Here is a 21,167-nt window from a genome sequence, read left to right as displayed (position 1 = left end):
GTTCATATATATGATTTTAACGGCACAATTTCCCTTTCCCTAGAGGTGATTTATATATATATGTCAGATTTAAAATATATGACTCCCAAAAAGGCAGCCACAAAACACAAGACTGTGGTCATATAACACAACTCCAGTGTCAAAGAAAGGCTGTATTTTAGGACTTTGACACCATTGTCATGAAATATGGCTTAATATAAAACTAACTGAAAGTCAAATGTTATTTTGCAAGAGAAAGGGACAGTAACTTGCTGTTCTTAAAGTTCTTGTGGTAACGGGGTTATACTACATGGCAAACCTTGTGATAAGGCACTGCTAAGGCTAAAATATGAAAATTAAAAAATAAAAAAGAGATCATGCAGATATTTAATCCCAGGCAAATTCAGCTGTGAGCTTAATAACTTTGTTAGTATGTGAATGACTCTCAATCTGGAGAGTCAAAGTCCGTCTGTCCTACAGCATATACATAGTGAGAAGGGGCTATGCATGTGTCTCTCCTTTTCTGTCCTTACAGAAAGCTCCCACGGCAGCAGAGTTGGCAAGGTTCTGCTTTTATTTGTTCCCAGCACACCAATGCACTTGTGCCCCTTCGGATGGTATGACTACTGGGTTCAAATAACAACTTACTCCAGTATTTCTTTATGTTCAAGCTAGTCTATGGACAAAAGCATTCGTATTATTGAATCACGGTGTATAAATTTACGGACAAAGCAGACTTATAAAACTTGTGGTTGTTACAGTTTAAAAAATGAGCTTGATTTCAGTAAGAGCAGGTCCAGAATTACTCAAAATCTTTGTAGTTTTCAGTGTACAGCAGTCTATCAGGGCAACAGCTTTTCTATACGTAGTTTATTCTTAGATATGAGCAAGAAGATGATCTTTTTGTCTGTAGCTGTGAAGGAAAGCAAATAGTTATTCTGAGTTTGTGGGACAAAAGTGATGCACATACTGAGTTTCACCTCATGTGGCTATTGATAGTGTGAGGAGCTTGCTGTAAACATAGTACAAGTCTTATATTGCTCTGTATTCTTAAAGAAAATTTTTACACTCTAGCAAGAACCAGGATATTTACTGAAACCTGTGCTAATGAAATGATGGAAATCAGGTGCAGTGAAAACCAAATCTCTTCATTACTGGGGTCAATGAACGTCTGTAACTGGTTGCTACATGACAATTCTGAAGATCCTAAAAAAATAATGGTAGGGTTGATCTTGCAGTAAAAGATACAAGCCAGCATATAAGGACATTAAAAATAAAATAAAAATCTTCAACTTATGTAGTCTGGAAAAGACACAGAGATAATGTCAACTTTAATTACTGTTTTCTTCTGAACACAGGGAATAGGCCAAAGGGCATGAATGGAAATTAAAGAAAAATGGAAAACAGATGGTAGGAAGCATGCTACAGGAACTGGAATACAGGCAGCACTGTACATAATTTACCAAAAAGAAAAGGGGCCTTATGAGTTATTTTGTCCCATTTTAAACAACATCATCTTATGGTCTGTTTCACAACAGCGTTGTTACTAAATCAAGTCCCCATTGATAGCAACCGCTGTATTGTTGCCAGAATTTAAAATTCTTCCTTCTCCACCTTTTATAAGACATCTTTGAAATATAGGTCAAGCAAAATTGAATGCTGAAAGACAGCCACATAAATTAATAGCCTGACATTCAAAAGTGCTGGTCACCAAAGTCACCATATATTTCAGGGGGTACTGGTTGAATACTTGCCATTTTGGAGAAGGTTGACATTGATTTAAACGCTTCAGTGTGGGATTAGGAGCCTAATTTTAATAAGCATTTTTAAATAAATCATGTCAATATTTATGATGATATATTGCAAAGTGCTGTTGCTTTGTTTTAGAGGCTTTCATCTGGATAGGAAATCATTTAGTCCAGGCAGAATTTCTTTCCCTTTACAGCAGACTTCTTGAAGTTGGAGGAGCTCATTAGGGAATGGCCCTGATGTGCAGTGGGGAGGTTTCAAAGTCTGAAATCGGAAAGACTTTAAGTCACACTAAGCCGTAGACTGGTGAAACACAAAAAGCAAATGGTAGCCCTTGCAATTAATCCTAAAATTCATGCTTGTTTTTGAAATTAAATTTTTTCTCCTCTCCTCCAAATCCTGCCCCACAAGGGGCAGGGTGACAAGGCAGGGTAGGCAGCAGGGCTGTCCTACTCTCAGTGTATTGCTGAGCACCCCACGGGCTGCCCCTACGGCCGTGCCTGCTTCACCCTCCCGATGTTTTGGCCATCTTGGGCTGGTGGCGAGCAAGCGATAGCCAGCAAGGCAGCCCACTGCCAGGAGCTCACTGCTTTCCTGGCCCTGTGGCTGCAAGCTGGTCTCCCCAGAACTGCTGCAGCTTTCATTTTGGTCAACTTCTCCTTCCAGGTAGGGCCCTGCGGCTGTAGCCTTGACTCCATGCTGGGACCGTCACTGATATTCAGCAGCGTTTTGCTGTCCAAATACTAGCTGAGGGGTCTTAGTGGACCAGCAACAAAAAGCTGCCTTGCCATGGCTGGCTCCTGTGTTCTAGGCTCAGCAACCAGCTGGCATGCGTAAGTGAATGTACTCAGTGGCGTGGGTGCTGCCTGCTGGCAGCGCTTGTGCCTGCACCATGCTCGCGCTTGCTTGAGATTCTGAACTAGGTTTTGTGTATGTGTGTGAGTTTGAAGCCACGTCCCGCTTGGGTCAGCTGAACCGCAGGCACCATGCTCCCTTGCCTGTCAGCTTTAACGGTGTTATTCAGCATTACGCAGGCCAGTAGTAGCTTTAGTGGCAGACAGCTCTCCTCCTAGCTACCCCAAATAATGTTTATGGGGAGCCAGGTCTATGCTTTTCATGGCAAACTTCTAATTTTTTGGGTTTTATCTAGGATGAAGCAGAATCATGTTCAAATCAAGCCTGGAACATCACAGGAGTTCTCTGAACAGCCTTCATCAGAAGTGCTGTTTCAAAGGAGAGGAAAAAAGAGGATGAATGGTTACTTGCAAACATGTTAACATAAGCTCAGTCATCCCTAGGCTTCCAGCACCATGATGGTAGAAGGTAATGAGGTCATGGGTTGTTTTTTTAGGTTCTGAAGGCTGACTTTGAGAACTGAGGAAAAGTAAATAAAGGATTATTTATTAAATGAAGAAAGGATTATCCATTACTGGATAAATCTTGCTTGCCTTACATGTACAAATAGTTCCCATTGACTATGAACAAGTCAAATACTTACATAAGACATTTATAACTTTTTATGTAACCTTATAAAATGTTCTTCTATGTCTTGGGCTTAAGAAGCATGCAGAAGTTAGCCAGTTAGGTGTATAATGAAACAAAGTAGCTTCATTTTTACTACAGATCTCTTCAAAGACGGGTTTAAACAAGAAAACTTCTTATATATTTAACCACAAGGCAAATTTATCCAGAAAAATATCCAGATAACTAAGCAAGTTTCACTGGAGAGCCTCAATTGCTGTGAGAACAGAGTGGCTGGGAAAAGGAAAAGAGGACTATGCAATGCATGAAAACATTTGGAAGGTATTTAAATGGAAAGTTTCTCCTCCTCCTGTGCATTCCTCAGAGTATCTCAGAACACAGGGCAGGGCCAGCCTGGGGACGCTCCTTGCTGGATAACGGTAACCTTTATTATAAGACACCTCAAAATAATTTCAGGATAATTTTCTTCCGGCCCACCAGCTGTAGTTACTCAAGGCAGATTAACCAAAACATGATTGGTTTCAGCCCCTATCCGACAGCATGAGCTAAATACCACCGTTATAGAGGATGCCAACAGAGATAGTGTTAACTGTTAATTTAGCGATACTCCTAGCTAATCCCAACTGTTCCGTCTCTCGGCTGAGTTTTTCCAAGGTACAAGTGCAATGTCACTGAGGAATCGGGAGGACTGAGGCACTTCTGTCATCCCCTGCGTGGGTGATGCATGGATTCATACCCACAAGATACTCCATGGCATATGGGTGCCCTGCTCCTGCCCTGACTTCTCTGTCAGCTGGACATGATGCATTTGTACTCGGTGACCATTTGTGCCTCAAGTATGTCTGATATTAAGTCACTCCGCAGTTTACACACCTTTTAACTGATGTTATGCTCCATATACTAGATACAAAAACTGTTCTCATGATCTTTCATCCTTATTGATTCAGTTAGAAATCACCCTGCTTTATGTTTCCCATAGTTCATCTCAGGAATGCATAGATAATGGCCTTTCATTAAAAGAGAAGGAAACATTCAGCCTCCTATTTTAATTTTATTCAGAGGAACAGCTGAATCCAAAAGGAAGATTTGGATGTTTTCCCCTCTTTCTTTGAAAAGTCAGCTACAGATAATTGAGGAGAGCAGACTTGAATCACCACTGGACAAGTGCATTCAGTGCTGCTCTGGAGTAACTCACAGACATTCTTTTCCCTGTGGTGAAATATTTTGAAATCCCTCATTTTTGTCTGAATGGCAAATGCCAAAACCTCAGTGTTTTTCATGAGGAGGAATTCTTGTCTGCTGGCCAGCTCAGTTAGCTTCACAGCAAGGAGTGGGAAGTTAAGGTTATGGCAAAGGGAGGATTTCCACATTAATGTGGAAGTAGACAGCAGTTGCTTTCAGTCCTTTGACCTCCTGTAGCACTGAGATATCAAGCATTAGAATCATGACACTGTACAGAAAGTTATTGAATCAGCTAATTCCTCAGGGCTTTGACCATTATGTCTATAATTTTTCTCTGAAGATGGTTTAGTTAAGCTTAGATATTTATCATGCAACTAAAGATCATGCCAGGAAATTTTCACAGCAGCTATCAAGTACTCCATGCTAACTTTTTCAAAAAAAGAAAAAAAGAAAAAAAAGAAAAGGTAAACTGATGCGTTCTCTCAATTCCATGCTGGAGTGTATTTCCTTTCTTGATCACAGTACATATTGCCATGGTCTAACCTGTCACCCGTTATCCGAGTTCAGTCTTCAGCTTGACCTATGCTTGCGCTATAACTTTTGCAGATTCTGTTTTACATTAACTCAATGTTTTTATCCAGCTAAAATATTTGACTGGGCTTTTCCTCACGTCTTTTCCATGACAACTGCAGTCCTCCCTTGTGCAGCTCCCCCAGAGTGTGGTGCCAAGATTACACTCCTAGAACATAGTTTTGAGTAAGTCCCCCTTCCCTTGGCGTCCCTTCGCTATCTGCTTGTCCTCGATCTGAAGGCCCACCCGTACCCCTCTGCTGGTCACTATCGTGATGTCTCTATCCAGTCTATAACACCAGGCCCTATTGCCAACCTCTTGTTTTGTCCAACAAGCTCATCTTAACTATGTGTGGGCATGGCAATCTCTAAACACACAGAAAGTGACTTCAATGCTGTCTTTCAAACTCCTCTTCATTAATGTGTTACCAATCCATCCCCTGGGGAAGGGTGATGTTGTGCATGTGAGTGCGGGATTGTTTCACCATTTTTTTGTGCTTTCCTGCCTGTCCACAGTTATTGCTTTTCTCCCACAACTTGTGGTACAGCCCTTCTCTTTCTCTGCATCTGCACGCCCTCCAGCATGGTGGTGTGGGTGTTGGTGAGCAGGGCTACCTTTTGGGGCACCCTTGGGAGGCTATGGCTGAACACCAATGCTCCTCTGCCTCCCGGGACTCTCGTTAGTCACCTTTGGCTCTTCAGTCCTTTCCACTTCTTAATGGATGGGCTTGTAAGCATGACCCACAAAGTCATCCAGGCTCCGATTCTCACATACCTTGCTGTGTCCCAATGTGGCTTCATAGGCAGCAGTCCTGGAAACCCTGTTTTTTTTCTGGGAGGGAGAGAGAAACCATGTGCCCAGCTTTTTGCCTTTGCATAGTTTTTCTCTAAAGTTGGTCACCGCCTTCAGTTGACTGGATCTGTCAGGTGCTTTCTTCCCTGGCTGATCTGTGTGTTTGTCTGTCCCATTGTATGCTTCTAGGTGATTCAATAACAGAAATTAAAATGTGCTGGCGGGGAAAATCCATGTTAGGTATACTGTAAAATGAATCAGTAGAGGGGTTCTATCCTAAAATGGATGCATTGCAATTAGCACAACCTAATTAGCCTATAATTTCTGTACAATCATGGAAACTCTATTCATGTTCATATTTTCTCTCAGAACGCTCCCAGCCTTCCCAAAAGCTAGAAACAAGAATGCAGAGTTAAGGATGGGAGATGTTACATTGCCACTTCCACTTCTGTCTCTCTCTAGCAAGTACTTTCCATTTCTGTGGGGTTGACGTGTTTGCTTTGAAAATTAATTACAACAGGAATTAAGGGTTTTACAATGGCTTTCTGGTAATGCAGTTTTAAATAGAGATATATCTGTGAACCACTGCAATCTGACATATTGATGTTTCCTTGGAATAATCACTGAATTTATCTTTGTAAAAAGAAATTTTAAAAAATCAAACATTTTGATAGGTTACATCTGCATCTGATTTTCTTATTAGCTGATTTGGCATGTTAAATTTGCATTGACACCTAGCAGCTTATTGTATGTTAAGCTCCGTGAACACAACATGCCATTTTCTAGCGCTAACAACAATTATGTAGTGCTAATAAAGTGCACGTTGACCTGCACAGTGCTATATAGAGCCCCGTCAATCAAAACTGTCTTCTGAGAGAAGGTGGAAAAAATCTCCATGGTTTATGACACCCCTAACCAGTTACAGCAGCTAATTCTAAGGATTTTTAACCTAAAATTCACCTCATTCAACCTAGTCCTTTTTTTTACATTTTAGAGTGTTGTTGCTGTTGTTACTGGACACCACTTGTGACATGTCTGTCACTAGAGTCTGAATCTTCCAGTGGGAAGCTTAGACGGGCAGAAAACCCCCAGTTCGATGGACGGTCTTGGCTATTTTCAAAGCTAATCTATTAGAAATGAATGATGGACTATTTGTCTTTAGAAAAATATGGATCTTTCTAGAGATGGAAGGGTTTTGAAGCCACTGGGGAACAGGTGAGGGAAACACAGCAGAAGGTGCAAACCTGGAGATAAAGGCCTGAAAAGGATCAGCAGCACTCTGGAAAACCCTTTAGACATGAAACTGGAAGTTTGAGCCATTTGTGACGTGGCCAAGAGAGATGAAACTCTTGATGGAATAAGTTGTTTACATGCGCTTGGCTCCCAGGACTGACTTCCAGCAGCAGCACCGCTTGGTTGATATCTTCTTGATCAGCACTGAAGGCCAGGTTTCTTTTTTACCTTCAGACAGTTTTGTGTTGTGTAACAGGTCTCACACCCCGAGTCTGTCCTACATCCCTGGTTAACCGAAACTCAGGCTCTGGAATTCAGTCAGGTGAACTAGAAACTTTTCAGGGTGGACGCAAAGCACTACAAGGTGCTGTGCAGAAGCTGGGAGCGAGTTAAGCGCTTTGCCATACCCACACCAATCGAATGTGAATTCAGCAGCTACTCAGGATTAGGTCTCTTATCAAGAAAGACAGGAGCTTTCCTGGAGTCATGAAATACTCCGTGGAAACAAATTAGTCCCAAGAAAAGTGGTTTTTACTCTTGAACTCATTATAGATTGTAAGGGCTGGATATTCAGCTTGGTACTTCAGGCTATGCAGATCTGGGTCTCAAGCAGTGTCATTTGACACAGTTTAAAGCCACAACTTTAGCTGCAATTCAGAACATGAAAAATAGTTTCCACTGGATTCCTGTAGTTTCGACTTCATCACTTGAATTACAATGATTTCTTGTTGTGCCTGAACAGAGTCCACAAACTCTGCAATTTACTGCTTCCTGCAACAGTCTGACATGGTCCCCTGTGGGAGAAAAATAAGTTAAACAGAGAACTTTTCCTCTTAAGGAATTATATTGATCTTGCAGATGCTGAGTTGACTTACTGTGTTTTTCCTTAGAGCACTTGGCTGCAGATTCACTTAAGAGTAAATATAAGAGCCCTATCATCTCATTTCCCCTTAAGCCTAAGCATTATAATCTCTGTCAGTCACTGACATGCAGTTTTTCTTTTAAAGATGAGATTTAATAGTATGAAACAGCTCTTCAGTGTTCGCTAAATTCTGTGTCATTATTTCCCAACTATAACTATTTCATTTCTCTCAAAAAATCTGTGGTTTATATGCAGCCTGAATTTCAAGTGCAATATATAGAAAATATAAATATTTAAATTGAGATATGGTTTACACTCTTCTGTAGTGGAGTGTTTCTTCTTGTTTCAAAAACCACAAGAGTGTAGCTTAAGTAGCCTACTCAAGAGAGCAAATTCATCGTGCGTCTACTTCAAGGCTCTCTGATTGTTTAAGGGCTAGCTAGGCTGTGGTAAATAATCCACAGACCTTAACATGAGGCAATGCTGACTCACATTCCTTCTGGAAGAGCACCAGCTTGCATCTTGTGGTATCCTCCTCCTCCTTTTACCCCTTTTCCATCTCATTTTCTCTGAGATGGGAATGAAGAGGTTCTTTCATCTCTGGAGAATTCTGTGGTGTTTGTTTGACGTAGACCTTTATAGTTTTATTTCAGCTTGACTGGGCTCCTCGAGGACAGTTTCCGTATTCTGCAGCTAGCTACAATACATTCTTCCCTGCAGACTGTAATCTGTGTTTCCAAAATGAGGATGACCCTTGGCATGTGCCCATAGACCTTATGTTCTTACACAGCATGAATCTGCTGCCTTCATATCTTCATACAAGATGAGGAACCTCCCCGTAGGCTTTCCTACCTATGAAGCTCTCTTCACATTCAGCCTTAAGCACGTGTGTCTACACCAGGATATACACAGATATACATATATGTATATAAAGATATATAAAGGATATACAAAGAGTATGTGACCATTAGCTTGACCTCAACCAGGTAGTATGCAGTGAATTTTCTGTCTTGAGGCAATCTTGTGGACGTCATCAGATGCGCTGTGATAAGGCAACACCGCATCAATAGTGCAATATAATTCTGTTTTGATTTAATGTTTGAGAATTGACCTTTTGTGCTAGGTAAACCTGAAATAAAAGAGGCAGTTTTGGTCCCAAAGGCTTACCGTTTTAGCGTATGAATCTAATATACTAAACCCTTATCTGTTGTTGAGTAGTTGATGTGTGCAGAATGTGTAGCTCGAAGGCAAAATACGCTGCCATGGCACTTCTTTAAAGCTCAGTGTGTTGCTCAGCATCCAGGGTTACTCTTGTAATCTTCCAATTGCTTGCTTTATTCCAAGTTGTTTGCATACCCGTGCTAAGGTGATTTGATGCTATTGGCAGTTTTGCCATAATTCAGCAAAAAAAAGTAACCTTTGCTTTCATTCTGCAGAGCTCATGTGGCTGACAGAAAATGACCCTGACATGCAACTTATATTTCCACAGTGAAAGAGATTATGTTTAGAGCAAATGATTTTAACTTCCCTTAGTAAATAAAGGAAAAAAACATTTTAATCTCTGACACTGTGTTTTACCGGTAATTGATTTTAAAAAGTGACTTTGCTTCCTCATTTATGGCTAGGAAGCAATAAAACCACCACCCCCCCCTTCAATTCAGAAATTCACCACAGAGATGTTGCAATTAGAGAGAGCCAGGAAAAGAGAGTGTAAAATGCTTTTTAAAGCAGACATCACATTTCTGTATGATGGTGGATTACCGCGATCATTTCCCCTTCCTTCACAGAGCACAAGGGATATAATACTCATGAGAATTATGCCTCAGCCCTTCAAATGCTAATTACCGTATTATACAGTTTAATCAGAGATGATATTTGTTGGAATGAGCAAGTTGCAGACAGCCACTGGGCATTACTGTGGAATGCAGGAGGAAAGGGAAGTGCTGCTTCATATTTGGCTTTAAAAACCGGACAGCCTACAGGGTGTAATGTGCCTGGCTCAGGCTTTGGTGACATAGAAGTTCATATAGCCGTCCCTTCTCTTGCGCTGCTGTGTTGAGACGGGGCACAGAGGCAGATCCTGCCTTCCTCCCTCCCCTCCTTTCTGCCCCACTCTGGTATGGAGCCTTTCATGGTCTCTGAGGATTACCAGGACAACCGTGGTGGCATGAGGAGATGGCTCTCCTGGAGCAGTCCGCTGCCTGCGCATTGCTGGGAGAAACTGGGGAGAGGGAAAGGGCTAAGCCTTTCCCAATTTAAGCAAAGAAGCACAATATAGTTTGTAATGCAAAATCTGGGATAGCACTTCTGAGTTTTCATTTCAGTGCAGATGTGTTTAAGGTCTCAATGACCGTTCTCCTCTGCTTTTGGCAAAAGCTCATTGCTGGTGCTTTTAAGTGTACTTGCGCATGGAAAGTTACATGCTGGCTTTTCTCTAGCGCTCTTAGATATGAGCTAAAGATGCACCAATGCCTTTGGAAAGAGGAAGGAGCATCTGAGTACACAGCTCATGAAGAAGAGTTCTCAAAACAAGTCGAATAGGTTGATGCAATCTTGTGAGGAAGTCTTGAGGCTTTTTTTCCTTTTAATCTATTAGAGTTATTCAGGGGTGAAGTGTAGAGGAAGGGGGGGGCTTATGGGGGGAAGAGGAGTCAGCGATACGCATTTCCGTCTCAAATTACAAAATGAACATTTTGAAGGATTTTTATGAGCAGGAACAACTAAGTCCATCCCTAAGTCTATCCCATGCCTCCTGGGAATGCTACTAAAAATTGCAGTGTTTTTCTCTGGCTTTTAGTGGCTGCAGATGATTATGGGGTACTGTGACATAACAAGTAATTGCAATTTCTTTTTGAGACCCAGGTGGGAAGAGAGTATGTACTTGTACTTTGGCTGCTTCTACTCTTTCTGTTCATAGCTATGATGAGCACTTCTTAGGGTTTTTTTGTTTGTTTGTTTGTTTTTTCCAATTTTACCTCTGCTGACTTCCTAAAAGGATAGCAAATAGTTTAATTGAATTAGGCTTCTAGTTTCTGATATGTACGAGCCCAGGCAACTCCCTAAATTATGTGGGAAAAGTGCTTTTTGAGAAGATTGTCACTGAGAAGATAAATATTTTGTAACAGTAGAAAGCATGAAAGACAAAGTGTAGTTGAGGTCTGTGGTGTTCTTCAGATCATGTTCCTTTTAGAAGGAGTCTTTTGCTGGTTAGCAAAGCTGCTTGGTGCTTGCATAACATCCGTTTTGCAGTTTTCTCTTTGACACCTTATCCAAGTCACTGTGGCAACTCTTGTCCGCTTTATGGACGGGCAAATAATGTGATCATTAAAGATGCATGCCGAGGTCAGAGGTCGGCTGATGTTTGTTTAATTGAGTCCCGTGGCAGAAGCTGGAAAATCCTCAGCAGGAAAGGCTGTTGTCCAGGGCACATAAGAATACTGAAATAGGTCAAGTAATTTGAGTCTGACCTTCCTGCCTCTGGTGGAGCTTCAGGGTTTGGTGCATAGTCACTTTGAGCCACTTTTGCAATTTCCTGATCCTAAACATGCTAAATCTATTCCTGTGCAATACTGTAACACAAACTCAAGGTCCTAACATGTAAGATAGCTACTACTGGTTTTGGTATTTTTGAATTAGAAGCAGCTAAATGCTACAGTGCTATAGCATTTTACTTTGCATCCAGTTAATGCAAAAACAGAAAAAGGTAAAACATGAAAGAGGACAAAGTCTCCCTAGTTTAAGAGAAAGCAATTCCGTACCTGAATGAGACAGCTGGCACAATTCATTGATGAACATGAACCCGGAACGGCGTGCCATTGCTGCTGATTTTGCAATGCAAGCTGAAAAGGCAACAGATATTCCTGGTTAAAGAGACGGGCATTTCCTGGTGTGCACATAGTGCCAGTGGGTGCCAGGAACAGCAGAAGATCTTTAATGCACAGAAGGGGTTTACTGACTTAATGAACCTGCTGTACTGAATCAGTCAAAAACCAGCAAGTAGAGGTTTTAGAAAAACATGCTGACTTCTGGCAAGAACTGCTTATTTACCAGACTTCACTTATTTTATGGGCTATGGTAGATCGTTACTTTCAGATTATATATGAGGATAATTAACAGAATTTCAGTGAAGTAGCTGTCTCTTTATTTTCTGGGAAAAGTTCATTTATATATAGAAATAAAATGTTCATTTATTTACGTGATTTCTGTCAAGAATACCCAAAAGCCCAAGGATTTTTTACCCAAGTGTTTTCCCTCTGGAAGTTTAGTTTCACTAACAGATAAACACACTGTGGGTTATACCTTCCCACAGAAGATTAATAATGATAATTGTGAGAAAAAAGTATTTTTTTGCACTGAGACTGTGTGGACACCGCCTGGTTATTGGCTGGAACAGACACTTGGCATGCTTGGATTATATTACTTTACCACTACTAACTGTGTTAAAAAAGTGCAAAATATTATATTTGGTTTTCATGTGTCATGTATGTTAAGAACTTTGCATTGAAAGAGAAGTGAGTGTATTGGAGACTCTCATAAAAACTTGGGGATGGTAATGGTAATGGTGGGCATGTAAAAGCAAAATTAGGTGGCTTAAAGTATGCTTATAGAGGTGAAAATGCTGGCTTAGGTAAATACCAGACTATGATGTTATCCTGCAGTGTAAACAATATATTTACAAGACAGTAATATGTAACATTTGATATCCATAGCTGAGTAGAATGGGAACCTATGTGCATTCTTATAGTTATCTATATGGTGAAGATTGAATGTAAAACTCTTTGCAAAGTAAGGCAAAAGTATTTTAATACATTATAAAGGTCAGACTTAACTAATGTCCAACAACTTCTTAGCATAAGTAAAGCTGGATATAAAAATGGGTTTGAAATTTTGCACTTACGGTCACATCCTCCCCTTGCGTAAGGCGGAATAGATTCCTTATGTCCAGTCGAGCTGGGACAATTTATAGCATCTGGCAGCTCAGCTATATACATTTGAAGTATCAGATTCAGAGGGGAATATTATTTTAAAAATATGCAAAACATTGTTTTCAGAGAAAAGGAAACAAAAGTTACGTCTTACAAAAAACTTAGACGTGCCTCAGTTTCAGTTTTAGCGTCAGCCTTAGAAACCTGGCCTATGTTCCTTAAGCAGTTTGCAACCACAGGCCAACTTTCAAGGGGAACACCCTGCTCCCTATGGAGAAGGATTTATGATTTTATTCAGGATGTATGCAACGCAACGATTTTGGCTGGATTTCAGGAAACAAAAGAGGGGGGCAGCATCTATGTTAATTTACACCCCTTTCAGTCTGCTTGTTGTCAATGAAGTTTTAATGACAATGAACAAAGGCAGAATGTGGGCTACAGAATGGGAACTGTGTGCTTTGTAAGAATGGCCAAAAAAAAAAAAAAATTAAAACAAGTTGCTGACCCTTCTGTAAGTGGAAGCTGCTGGTGCTGGCAGAGCTCTGAAAAACAAGGCTGCAGCAGGAAACAACAACAGCAGAATCAGGGAGCCCCCATTAGGGACCTTTCTTCTAGATCCGGAGTTCTTGTTCTCTCTGACCTACTGAAATGATCTGTTATAACACAGCGTGAACTCAATCTTTGGAAACAGATGAAATCAGTTGTGTTTCCAAATTCATGTGTGTGCAGACAAGTAACTGTATTCCTGGAATATGCAGGAACTTTTCATCCCCTGAGCTGCACGAATGGACGTTTATGCATTTTGAGGGAAGCTGTTTGAAACGGAATTTTTAAAACCCAAGAAAAGTGCACGGTGTCCAGTCAGTTGAAGGAAACGCTTCCCACTGTTCCTTCTCACTGCTGGTTTAATGTTATCTAACACATGGTAATTTTCATTTAATGAAAGTGGTGTGTGTGGGAAGAATCGCTATCTAAAATAAGCAGTTCCTTATCCAGATCCCTGGCTTGTATCCATTGCCTCTGCACCACTGGTGCACGAGAGAATTCCTCGGTACCGCTGAGCCACGGGAGCCTGGCCCCCGCAGCACCCTCTCGCTCTGCCTTTCACAGGGGGAGCACGCCTGGGACGTAGCTGAGGCTAGGCAGGAGCGATACTTAAACCATTTGTGAACTCTGGCAAGCCCCAACTGCTGAAACAGCCCTTGGGAGGATGTTGCAGCTGAATGCAATTTTGAACAGTCTGAAGCAGCTCCGTGCTGCTGAGCGGGGTCCCAGCGGGCCCCCACGTGGGATGGAAAGTCCTGAGACTCTTGCAGATTCTAGTTGCTGCACTCGGATCTTGCTGCAGGAGGTGGTGACCGAGTATCTGCACCCAAATCTGCTATCAGTAGCTTCAAAAAGGAGAGACAGGCTTTGCTGGATGAGAGTGAAGACCCCTGCCTGTCATCTAAACATATCTGCATTTTGTAAGCAAAGCTGTAACTTAATAATACACTGGAAGTAACAGGTATTGCCTGGGAGGCTGAAAGTGAGAACTGAACTGGTGAGCTGGGTTCCACCTGGGATCTGTGAGAGCCTTGAGGTCATTGACAAAGATGTCTTGACTTGAAACTGTAAACTTTCTTTGGGATATGCTCTGCGCTTGAATAATCAAGTATGGAATGATTTATTGACATTTTATGCAGATAGAAGAATCAGTCTAAAGGGAGACAAATACGCTATTGAAATAGGTTTCTTTTTGATGGAAATAAAAATAAAATGCTTGGCTTGTTTCATATCGTGATATAGCTTGCAACCTTCTACATGTCCTGGGAGAGAGAGGGTTCATACCCACTACAGATGTATAACATTAGCTATCATTAAATTTTTCACATAGTATCCAACACATGCACGTTGTGGACCTCATTACTGCTCAATGAAAAGCTTGCACAGCCTCGAATTAATTAAAGAACAGCAGCAATGCAGCGGCATGCCCATATGAAACCAGAAAATCACCGCTAGAAATGTTAGCCACGACAAATTAAAAGTCTGACAGTCCAACCATGTTAAGCTGCTCATGTCTGTCTTCCTTCTCGTGTACTAATATTCCTGAATACATGGTAAAATATTAAAATGTAATTACACAGTAGCTACTTGACTGGAAAACTTTCCCTCACCTGTAACATACGCCTAGCTGCTTTGTTCATATTGCCATTCAGGTACAATTTAAAGTCAACAGAGAAAGTTATTCCAGAACCTGCACAAGAAGGTCACAAACTCCCTTTGAAAGCACTGATACTTCCTTTTGTTCACTCTTACGTATCTGATTACAAATTACTAAATCCTACTGCTATTTGAGAACTTCTAGATTCTAATCAGTACTTTGATGCATGTACAGCCCAATAATGCAGATGAGTGATGTCACCCTTTCTGCATACAGCAGCACGCACGGACGAAAATGCGGAGAAACCATTCAAAAGCACTGGGACCTTTGTGATCTAGGAGCTTCCTTTGTAATCAATCCTGACTGTAAATTGTTGCCTAACAACTAGACATTGTTAAAATGTCAAAGTAGACATTTTAAAAAAATCACATAAATACAAAATGTTCTGCTTAAAATGCGAAGGGTAGCCTTTATGTTGGTAAAATGGAATGAAAACCTGGAATAAGGAAATGTTACAGAAATTCACTTGGATAAATAAGAAGGAAACATGAGTAAGTTTCAGCAATGTCAGCAAATTAAAGATCTTTTCTTTAGCATTTAGGAATTAGGTAACTTCCTAACACTTTGTGCTACAGTAAAGGAGACTTTTTATTAAATTAAGTAGAGGTAAACATCATAGCCATTTTCATGTAATGAAATGTAATGTAACGAAAGGAAAACAATGTAGCCAGGTGTTAATAAATAAGCAAAAAATTCTTAAAAGGTAGGGTGTTTTTGTAAAATATAATGAAACCAAGTAACTGAAGTAAAAATCATAATATAGGTATAAACTTCATGCTGTGTCTTTTTTTTTTTTTACTGCAGATGACATGGTCCTGACATGTTCTTTTAGTCTGTTTAACACACTTATATTCAGTATTTTCATTGGGTATGAAAACTCCATAGGACTATTCTTTAAATTAAAACTGTGCTGGAGGGATGTGAGGATGGTGCTATGAATTTACAAAGGGGAAGGAATGCAGAGATCTGCCTCTCCGATACCTGTTCAACACCAGCTGATGTCCCAGAAGGGATAATGCCTTGTCCGTTCTTATATAGTCTTTATATTTCTTTGCCTGTGTGGTTTTGCATTATAACGTCAATATTCTTTTAATGTGGATTATGAAAGAGCGACCTTGCCTTATTTTAAAACACACACCATTAACCTAGGATAATTGGGGAATTTCCTGTAAAGAGGACTTTCCTGCCACCTCGCCCTGCGTATGGGTAGTTGTGTGTGGTGTTCTTCTGAGGCTACCCATGAAAAGGATAGCAAGAAATGAAATGTAACCAAAGCACACGTTCCTAAATGCTATGTGGTGCGTAGAAAAGGGTTCTCTGTAGAGGTGCTGCAAACTGAAAGCAACTACCTTTTGTAACCTTCCTCCTTTTCTCTGCCGGGGACTGCTGACACTCCCAGCCCTTTAGGCTGGCACATCTGAAGTGCAGGAAAAAGACTTTTCCTGTAGAAGTTGTTTGAGTATCTTAGCTATATCTCCTCCCTCTTAGGTAATCAATGCTGCTTATTGGTCGTAAATGTGATTAAACCATCTGCTGTGCTTATATCAAACTGGCGATTGAAATAGCCTAAAAATACTAAACCACTTGTACGTTTGTCACCAGAACTGAGCAGATCTGTGGTGCTAGCTGTGATCATAGTTATACGTTCAGTGTAGTTTGTTTTCAATTCAAGAACTAGAAAGCAACTTCTGCGCTCTTGTAAATTTGGCCTGTATCCCTTTATTTTTCTGTCCCATTCTTTCTGAGTGCGTGTATATGTATTTATATGACTCCAATTGTCTATGCTGTTTTATCTGGGAAGCCCATTATACAAACCTAATGCTTTTCCCAGCTGCAAATATGTTCTCCTGGCAGTGTGTCACTTTTCATTATTGTGGGGTGCTGTCTTTTCAACACTTAAGCATGTCATGTCACCACATGATTAACATTTAAAGGAGTAGTACACTGCTTTTAGCAGTGAAAGTCAGTATTACTTACCTACTTGGTTGCCTTGTTGATTTTAATATGGGACGTCACTATCCTCTAACTGGACAAATTTCTTTCAAGTGAGCTTGAAATAAACACTGGTACTAACACAGTATCAATTCATTTCATTCCCCCTCCTTCCTCTTCTTCCATCATGTCTAATACATCTATGCACTTCCAAAGATCCTGGGTGTAAGATAAGCTGTAAAAAGTCTCCAGTTATTTCTAAAGAGCTCAGGGAGTCTGAAACATTGGAAGGGGTCACCTTGAATCTGTGTAAGTATGAAAAAGGCAGGCATGCTAGCCCAGATGGTCTTTCTTTATACTTTTTATGCTATAAAGAAGGGCATTACTGTTGCTTGGAAGGAAGGGGTTTTATGATCAAGAGCAGAAGAAAAGGATTTAGAATTGTTAATATACTGCTTGAGTGCTTAGCCATTTATATTTACAGTAATTGCTTCTGGGAAAAAAAAAAGTCCTTTTTCTGCCAACATGTAGGAAAAATAAAGGCTGATTGAATTAAGTCTGGGAACCAGTTTGATTAGAAATTGAAACAAATCTCCTAGGACTCTAGGAACCTGGTTCATTTGTGGCATTCCTTCCCTACTCTAATGGGCTCTAATGCTTGATACCGAACGATAAGAAATGCTAGTTTCTGAAAACAGCTGTTGTGGGTTCGGTAGTTTGGAACCACATTTTGAGAGCTGAATGTAAACCATAAATATGTGGAAATGCAAGCAAGTCAGATTGTTCCTCCAGATATGATTTGAACTAATAGTCATTATTTCAAAAAAGTTCACAAAAAAGCACTAGAATTACACCTTTCATTTTTGGAAAGAAAAGCAAGACCACCATTATTCCAGCGAGTGATACTGTATAAAACGTCTGTAGTGGGTAATGGCATGTGTATACTATGTGACTTTTAACAGGCACTTGGAGGTACGAGATGCCAGCATTTTGGTATTTTCTGTTTACTGAACTGTAGGCCAGTGCCATTTTGCTGGGATGGCGCAAGTATTGGTTCAGAATCTGATTAAAAGAAAAACATTTCTGTTCTACACTCTTGTTAACATAACTCAGGCCTTCAAATACCCGAAAAATCATGACCCCGCTTTCTAACTTTTCCATCACTCATTAAAACTTGTACGGGATGTTTGCCTATTAGTGCCTTGCAGGGCTTGGAGCCCTTCGCCTCTAGCATCGCTCCCAGTGCAAACTTGAAAATTAGTTTCTTGAGGCACTTAGTGGGCCACAACTTGTGAGCGGAGAGCAACAAAATCCTTAGGTCGCTAGACATAGCAGCGTGCTTCACTTCCCTGCTTTCTCGCTCCTATTACTTCCACTCATCACAGTTAAATTAGGTCAAAACTCCTTGGCCCGTCCCTGGTGTAACCCGCAGCTCGAAGACTTGTGTGTCGCAATCCCAGAATGGAACCTGCGAGGATGGGGGTAAACGTTTCCCAACCCACCGCACTATTATCGTTCCTAGGCCTCATGATATCCTATGCAGAGGCAGAAAAACTGCTCGGGGACAACAGGTCTAAATAGCTACCCCAGATTATGGATTTCTGGTATTTTTGCTAATTTTGCATGTCGTGGACAAAACCGAAAAAGTCACACGTGGAATCACTGCAGTAAATGGTAGTGGAAGTATACAAACACTGAAGAAAGAAGGATATTTATGGTGCATTTATGAAACACAGGCTAGGAAAGGAGTTTCTCCCCCGCCAGTCTTGGAAACGAACTCTGTGTTTTTGCATATTTTTAAATAGAGAAATGAAAGTTTCCATGTGTTGGTGATTGTAGAGGTAGTCTTTTTAAAAAGAAGTTGTGTAATAACAAATGCATTTCACAGGTAGCTCTGTTTTCCAGGTAGCTCTTTGAAAATGACAAATTAACAATGATTATAGTTTTATATAATGTATAATTATCTATTATTTACAGAATAAAGAGTGAATAGTGAAAGTCGAGGTCATGCCATAACACGCAGTACATGAAGCACTAGAGAAGAATACTTTTTTATGTGGCCACTTCTTTCATCACTCGGAAATTGTGGGAAAATATTTCTAAACTACAGCCTTGATAGGCATTATATTTCAAACTGAATTTCATGAAGCAGGCAGCACAACAACTAATTAACTTTGACTTAATTTTTAAAATCTTAAAATGCCTGGTTTTTGGTATCAGCTAATCATAGTAGAGTCTTGTTGAATGCAATTTTTACTGGATTATTTTTATGACTTTTGACACATTATAGAATATATGTCAGAACTGAACAATGTAAATTCAGCCCACATTTTGGAAAACAAGTTTTCACCAATGTCAGTATGCGATGGAATGATATTTGATAATTTTGCAACACTTGCAAAATGCAGTTAGTCACAGAAAAATGTGTAAAGAATTGTACGCATAAGGTGTGCAGTAGCACTTTGCATACAAAAATTTTGTGCACATAGAAATAAAAAACCTGGTGGTGTAACCTGGAAGTGTAATGCATAGAAACTGTGTGTGTAGTTCTGAAAAAACTTCTTATAACCTGGCTTCCTTAGAGCAAATTCATCCTCTTATATCAGGATGACATACTGAAGACAGATCTGTCTTCTGCCTTAGCAACACAAAACTTTTACAAAAAAGAGGTAATCTGAAGCATTTGAATTATAAACGTTCACAAATCATTGAACTTAAAAATATAAATTTTATTAATTATATTTAAGAAGTAAATGCAATAAAAAGTTGATGACTTAGCAGGTTCAGATGAAGGTTATATGACATTTACCAAACATTTTTGTGACCCAAATCTGTGGACCAGATGAGAGGGGTAGGGGGAAGATGGTGATGCATAGCCGATGTTTCAATACATTCTTGTACATTTGCTGTGGTTTCTGGTTGATTTGGTTGTGTGTTCAATTAGATCTGCTGGATGGCTCCACGCTCACTTGGACACTGTGCCCAGTGCATTCTTGCGTGCACTTGGTGATATTATGGTTGTTGGTTAAAACCTGTAGAATACCCCACATACCTAAAAGAGCCCAAACAATTTTTAAAGGGTTTTGTGGACGCGATTTCAAACGCAGGCTTAGGAAAAAGAAAGGATTTATTTATCAGTGAAGGCTGAGGAGGAAGGAAGGAAGCTGGGAAAGGGAAGGGCAAGGAGGCAGTGGAAAGGTAGGGAAGAGAAAGTGAGAGAAAGCATCAGGTATAGAGGTATGAAAGAAAGATGAGTATAAATGGAGCAAAAAAATGCAGTCAGACATATTGTTTTTCTTTGCTTTAAATGCCTTGTAAGCAGGGCAGTCAACTGGCAGACAATTATACCACCAGGCCCTTTAGATTACATTAGGGTGCAAGGCAAGCTTTGCTCTCCATGGTTTATCATATCATTTGAACCCCCTGAAAGGATAAATGATATAATTTGTGATGTGACTCATACAGGAAAGCAGATAATCAGTGGTGTGCCATAATACAAGTGAGAAAAAGACAAAATAACAGTCAAGGAGCGGTTACAGTAGACATTGTGTTCCTTTTCTGATATTGTTTATCATATTAGTATTATCATTATTATTTGCTAATGTTATCGTATCGCCTAGTGACAAAAATTCAAGGCTGGGAGCCAGGATGCCTAATGCTTACGGCAGTTTCTTCCTTTGTTGGTTATTAAATTGTTTCTGTGAATGAAAATAGTGATAACAACAAGGAGAAATGTACACCATGCTGTGACCAATTTCCTGCCACACCGTGAGTGATGCACATAACTGCCTTCTGCAGCTGTAACGATGCTCTTGGATGGAGGGAGCCTGAATGCAGACGGACCCTGAGTGCGGCTGGAGTGACCTCCTGAATTGCGCTGTTAACAGTGAGAAGCCAGATGCCTAATGTAGTTCTTCAGGCTGCGCAGCTTCCTGCATACTGAAAAAGGAAAACATGAGAAAATAGGTCTGACAGGGCTGGTTGGCGTTCAGACCGAGGTTTAAGTATTGATTTGCTGTGGGGATATCAGTTTTATGGTGAAGTTAGAAAATTCCGAGCTTACCATCTGTATATGCATTTTGCTGCCTTTTCTCTTCCTGGTTTTTTATTTATTAAATTACGCTAAAGGGCACCAGAGCAAACCCCTGATGAAAATGAAATGCCCTGTTTTTTCCAATAAATTAATAATAACTAAAAAAAGGCTATCATCTGCAGTTTTATGCAGAGCCTTGAGCTATGCTATGTCATATTTTTCTA

General features: G+C 40.4%; 1 long non-coding RNA gene across 15 annotated transcripts in view; it reads left to right on the top strand.

Moving 5' to 3' along the window:
- Positions 1-21,167, top strand: part of LOC140652442 (uncharacterized) — a 236,781-nt gene that overhangs the window by 154,971 nt on the left and 60,643 nt on the right. The window contains exon 3 of one of the 15 annotated variants that reach the window (XR_012042796.1): positions 20,709-20,876. The exons of the other annotated variants lie outside the window; for them this stretch is intronic. This is a non-coding gene — a long non-coding RNA (uncharacterized lncRNA). The remainder of the gene's footprint in view (positions 1-20,708; positions 20,877-21,167) is intronic. 15 annotated transcript variants of the gene reach the window in all.

The sequence above is a fragment of the Ciconia boyciana genome, chromosome 5 (assembly GCF_034638445.1).
Source record: "Ciconia boyciana chromosome 5, ASM3463844v1, whole genome shotgun sequence".
Lineage (NCBI taxonomy): Eukaryota > Metazoa > Chordata > Aves > Ciconiiformes > Ciconiidae > Ciconia > Ciconia boyciana.
This window is presented reverse-complemented; position numbering and strand designations above follow the sequence as displayed.